The sequence below is a fragment of the Brassica oleracea genome, chromosome C9, assembly GCF_000695525.1.
Source record: "Brassica oleracea var. oleracea cultivar TO1000 chromosome C9, BOL, whole genome shotgun sequence".
Taxonomy (NCBI): domain Eukaryota; kingdom Viridiplantae; phylum Streptophyta; class Magnoliopsida; order Brassicales; family Brassicaceae; genus Brassica; species Brassica oleracea.
In genome coordinates, this window is record NC_027756.1 from 15,654,260 (window position 1) to 15,660,517 (window position 6,258).

Genomic DNA, 6,258 nt, shown 5'->3' on the forward strand with positions numbered 1-6,258 from the left:
GCCGACCAATAAATAATAAACAGGATATAAGGCGGCTCGGCCGACCAATAAATAATAAACAGGATATAAGGTGGCTCGGCCGACCAATAAATAATAAACAGGATATAAGGTGGCTCGGCCGACCAATAAATAATAAACAGGATATAAGGTGGCTCGGCCGACCAATAAATAATAAACAGGATATAAGGTGGCTCGGCCGACCAATAAATAATAAACAGGATATAAGGTGGCTCGGCCGACCAATAAATAATAAACAGGATATAAGGTGGCTCGGCCGACCAATAAATAATAAACAGGATATAAGGTGGCTCGGCCGACCAATAAATAATAAACAGGATATAAGGTGGCTCGGCCGACCAATAAATAATAAACAGGATATAAGGTGGCTCGGCCGACCAATAAATAATAAACAGGATATAAGGTGGCTCGGCCGACCAATAAATAATAAACAGGATATAAGGTGGCTCGGCCGACCAATAAATAATAAACAGGATATAAGGTGGCTCGGCCGACCAATAAATAATAAACAGGATATAAGGCGGCTCGGCCGACCAATAAATAAATTAAATTACTAGTAAATAATATAGGCGGTATTCCGGCCATTATAACATGATATAAATAATAGTAGAGGCGGTATACCGACCATTATAACAGGGTATAAATGATACAAATAAATTTTACCGAATCGCAGAGTGATCGTGCTGATAACGTGTTATGAAATAACTTATAATTTATAGTATCGAGAAATTTAAATAAGAGTAGAATTTAATACCCGTATGAAGCAAATAACACTACTATAAGTGAGAGAGTTTATTATAAGTAAGAAGAAGAAGATGTAATGGTGTACAAAAGAGTGAGATGAGTGATGGTATTTATAGTGATCAACAATACATAAAATATCAAAGATGGTGCTTGATTTGGTAAATGAGTGGGTGATCATAATGCTTGATGAGTAGATGATCATAGTGCTTAAGTTGGTAAAGGAGTAGAGGATCATTTCAAAGTTTATCTTATAACACATCATATTTTTTTGTGTGTTTTATGTTTTTCTGTATAATACAATACTACCCCTACTAAGTAGGGGAAAAGAAAATTTAACTTATTATGTTGAAATAGTGTTGTTTTGCTCTTTAGATAACATTCAAACATAAATCACAAGAAGTATTATAAGATGTTACCATCATGACTTTTATTTATCTTTGTCAGAATAAAAACAGAGAAATTTGCCAAAATATAAAAAAAAATCAACATGTTTGTCTCTTTAATATAAAACCAATCTACTTTTGTCTCTTTAGTATAATTTGTTTTCTAAAAACTCAATTTAACCATTGATTTTCACTTTAAAAACTAATTTCTGTATTGCTCAAAAAAAAACTAATTTATGTATATAAAACTTAATTCAAAAACTAATTGAAAAACAAAACTAATTAGAAACTGAAAAAAACTACAAATCCCAGTGTTTTTAAAATCGGACCGGAAGCTGAACCGAGGTTTTTTTGGGTCACGGTTCAATATGGTTCGACCGGGTCAAACCTGGTTCAATATATTTTTAGTATATATATTTTAAAGTAATATTATTAAATATAACACATAATTAAAATATAAATAAATTTTAAACATAAAACATTATAAATATAACCTAGTTTTATGTTTAATAGATAATTTATAGATTTTTGATAGTTTAAGTGGCTTTTATCGGTTTAATAACTTTGAAATCCAATCCATCTATGCGGTCGGTTCATGGTCGAACCAATTACTAGACCCAACCCGATCGGACCGGTCCAACCAGATTTTAAATTTTTAATTTAATTTTAGATCACGTAACTATATATATATATAATTATAAAACATAGTTTTATAAAATTTTATATTATTGTTAGAATCTAAAAATGATATGAAAATAAAAGGAAAAATTTTAAGATAATATAAAATATGATGAAAATAATTTATTTAGATAGATATTTAAAAACAATATGATTTTTTATGAAATCTTTTTAAAATTTGCATTTTTTAATATTTTTACTTGAATTCAAGAAAACCGAATTTTAATATTGAACCGGGTCACCAGTTTTAACGAGTTTCGCCAGTTTTTGAACGGGTTTGCAGGTTTAACTCAAATTTAGTTTTTAGTACAACCTGAAACCGGTTAGAAGACCGAGCCACGGTCCGACCAGTCGGTCCGGTCCGGTTTTCAAAACGCTGTCAATACCCCATATCTACCGAGCATTAATTTATGCCTGCTCAGATTGATAAACCTGTCTGGGGCTATTGATGTAAGTCCCTGTCACTTTGTTACTAGCAATGTTGAACACGGCTCAACTCATATTTTGATAATGAAATCGTCCTTTAGTTTAGAATGGCTTAGTGTTGACAATTTTACATGTGCTGTTAATGTTATGTAACAATTCGATTGGCTTGCAATGACTTCGTAGCTTTAACTATCCCCTGTTATATGCTTCTAACAAATTTTCTTCCATTTTTTTCACATCCAGGGGACTCCCAAAATCGAACCAAATAGTGAGCTCCAAAATACTGTTGAGTTTAGTGATTCTTTCATACATTTAGCTTCTGCTCACTCAGTCTATTGAATCTAGAGCTATTGTTTCAAATATTGTATGTCCTTGCTGAATTTTTTGTGTTTTGTTTCTTTTGATACTCATCTTTATTACTACAACAAGCGAGGTTTTATACTTGTATTGTAGATAAAATCGCCTGAGCAAATTAAGAAAATGCGTGAGACTTGTAAAGTTAGTATTATTTGGATGCCACGAAGACAAGTGTGAAGTTTTTACGGCGAGGCTTCCTTTATCACCAGACGTATGCCCTTAGCTTAACAAGTGATTTAAGGTATGGTTTTATTTGTTTTACTCTTTGTCATCTTTTTGGGGTCAATAGCCATTGAAGACCATTTGTTGTTGTTACCTTTTTTGTCTTTGTTTATGTAACTTGATTTAACAAGAATGCTTAATTTTATTGTTTTAGATGTTGGTGTATGGGAATGAGAATGCTTAATCTTATGTTGATGGAATTCTTCTTATTCTGTTTTTGTTTTTTACAATGAGATTCGCATATGTAATGATTTTTGAAACAAACCCCTAAACGAATACCATAACAGCTTACCAAACCCTAAGCAAACCCTAAACGAGATCCTACACAAGACCCTAAACAAGACCCTAAAACAAGTCCATAAATCATGGTGTCAACATCATAATCATCCCTATCAACTTCGACTTGTTTCATCTTTTCTTTCTTCTTCTTGCTCTGCATCTCAGCAAACATATTACTTGATTCGTCGCCATTGTTACAAAACCATTCTCTTTAAATCTTCTAAGGTAGAGTTCAATTCCAATAACAATAACCTATCCCCTTTGTCATAAGCCGGAAAAATCCATCCCGTTGTTGCACCTAATTTCCATACACCACATGTAGTATAGATATGAATCATAGAAGAAGAGTTTGTGAAAATCACAAGAAAAACTATGGAGAAATCATGGTTTGATGTTTATATTTAAATATAGGGGTGAATTGTTGTATATTTTGTTTTGAAATTCGTTGAGTGCTTTGTGGGTTTAATGTTTCCTTGTTATGATTGTGATGCATGGGCTCATGCTAGTTAGTGTGGACGTGTGTGTTGTGGAATTCTACGTTACGATGTTAACTTTCATTGCAAGGAATTATTATATGATTACAGTCGAAGGTTTAATTATTACAGTCCAAGTTTGAGTGTGTATGACCAAATTTTGTTTGATAACCAAGTTAAGATCCATGTATCTTAAATAAAGGTACTGGAAACATTAAAAGTTTAACAGAATAGGGATAATTATAAAAGAAATTCAGAAATTTAAAACTTGGCACGTAAACGGATCTTCGTGCTGGGTCGAATGGTATGGTCAGGTTATCATCTCCAAGATGACGCAGACATTAAAACTTGGCACTTTCTCCTCTAGGCTCATGTAAGCAGGTGACGCAGACAAATTGCTTAAGACGATGATATTTGTTTCTCTTTTCTCTGAGTAATGCCAATGTTTTGGGATTTGTATGGCTCTGTTGCCTCGGATGTGTCTTCCAGTGTTTTAAGCTCAGTACCAACATCTTCAACCTTTGCATCCTCTGATGCTTCTGATGAAGATTCTGGCTGAAAGGTTTTATTGACTCCCAACCACTTTATGTATCCTGTCAGATAAAAGATGCCAAGAAAGTCACCTTCTGCTCCTCGATCATCACCTGCTCCTGTTGTTCAAGGAGAATAAGTTTTACATCTTCAAAGATGGTGAAAATATAATTAGAATCTCAATGAATGTTACTGAAGTATTCAGGTCCAGGCGTCCGACTGAAGAGCTTAAACCTCAAATGTTTAAAGCATACTACCATAGAAAACTCACTGGGAAGTTGATAAGTGTCCCAGGTCTCCAGTATTTCAAGGCAGCAAGTTCGTAAGCTCTAGCAGCAGCCTCTTCATCATATGCTCCTGCCAAGTGTATAAGTAACGGTTAAATCCAATCTGATACCAAGTATGTTCGGTTACACAAAAAAAACACAATGAATACCTTCAAAGCTTATAGCTTACCAATCTGATAACCTGATGCGGCGAAATTTGCATCAACGATGAAAACATTTAAGGAAAACAAAGAAAATAGATCAGCTTTGTCGGATGTGGAGAGAAATGTTGGTCGGACGTGGAAAAAAAAAAAAGAAGATAAACCTTGTTTTTCCTTCTTGTTCTGGTTTTAGTTCCATGTACTCTTATCTTCTCTCAAAGGTGACCTTCACAATGAAATGTCCATCCATGCCTGTACATACAAAAATTCAAGAAACAATACACATCAGCATCTGCTACTGCTATGTAAGACAGTACATTCAATTCTTGTCTCAATGAGACATGGTCGGCAACAAAATAACTGTCAGAACAATCAATGATTCCAGATGATTCAGCATCTCTGAATCGAACAAATCATAAGTTCAATTTCTCTGATGTCATATTACACAATATGAAATTCAAAATCGAATCACTCCATCCTCATCCGGATCATAAACAGCTATTCAAATTAGAAGACACACACTCACAGTACCTGGTGACTCCACGGTAAATGAAACTCTTTTTTCCAGCGGTGCAGAGCAGCGTTTCACTGATACGCTCCTTAAATGTGCAACCTCTCTCCTTCTTCGCCTTCGTAAAACATCTATGCAACAACATTTAATCACTCGCCGCAACCGTCTCCGAGCTCTCTATTCCTCCTCCTCCCACCTCTGTCTTAGGTCCCTGATCCGATGTCTGACATCGACGCCATGATCAGAACTTCTTCCCCCTCCAATCAAAAAACAAACCCTAAAACAAAAGGCGCACTGTGTGAAAGCTTGATACAGAATCATTACATGTTCGTTTTGCTACACGGTAAGGGGATATGAAGCTATGTAATCACAGTGTCTTATGTAAATGCAATTAGTCAGGGCTTTTGATTCTTCAATATAGAGATAGGAATAGTAAATAGAATCATTACATGTTCATTGATGAACATCTCGACATCAATCCGTAGAGCTTCCCATAAAAGGATGAGCTCGGCCTCTCCCAACCCAGGAAGAAAATCATGGAACTGAAAATAAGATTACTGGTTTCTGATATAAGAAATGAGGAGATGGTTCTCTAAGCATGAAAGCATACCTTTTTATAGTCAAGATCCCACCGCCTACCTGAGATCGCATTCAAGAGAGATCATGGGGTATGGATTTAAGAAGGTCTTGAAGAGGTTGAAGCTGTAACCGGTATCTTGCGGATTGATGAGGAAGAAGATGAAACAACTCTCTTGTAACTCAGGTCACGCCTCGATCTCGAATGACAGAAAAGTACACACTGGTTCAACCCTAATAGAATAACGACACGTGAAGCAGCGTTTAGACATAGATAAAATCGAGACGAGCTTCGTGAAAGGATCCGACCCATTTTTTCGTAACATCAGTACGAATCTGGCTCGACTTCCTCGATCAGACTTGGGCCGTTTTCATATTTTTCCTTACTTAGAATTATTTCAGAGTGTTAGTTCTTTTTTAGACAGTCAAGTAAAGCATAATACAATTTGAATAGATAATCTGAGGTTCGAGTTAACAAGTCAGTTCGCTATAGGCTATTACATGTTAATCTCGTCCTATATCTACCCAAACCCACCATCCTTCCTTCCTGCCCTTGCCTCGCGTTCGAGCTATGTCTTTACCCTTTCGGGTCTGGTCCTGATCTGCATCCAAACAAGGAGGCATAAGCAAATA

The 6,258-nt window shown here is 35.3% G+C and overlaps 1 long non-coding RNA gene across 4 annotated transcripts; it reads right to left on the minus strand.

The window, feature by feature from the left end:
* Positions 1 to 3,724: 3,724 nt before the first annotated feature.
* LOC106315648 lies at positions 3,725 to 5,910 on the minus strand. 4 transcript variants are annotated; one of them, XR_001264639.1, is made up of 7 exons: positions 5,660 to 5,910; positions 5,499 to 5,563; positions 5,070 to 5,326; positions 4,703 to 4,790; positions 4,548 to 4,579; positions 4,383 to 4,468; positions 3,725 to 4,230 (listed from the first exon to the last, which is right to left on the minus strand). It is a non-coding gene; the product is annotated as an uncharacterized LOC106315648 (long non-coding RNA). The 4 variants fall into 4 exon arrangements; XR_001264637.1 differs by having other exon boundaries at positions 5,499 to 5,591; XR_001264638.1 differs by having other exon boundaries at positions 4,568 to 4,579; positions 5,499 to 5,909.
* Positions 5,911 to 6,258: the final 348 nt, after the last annotated feature.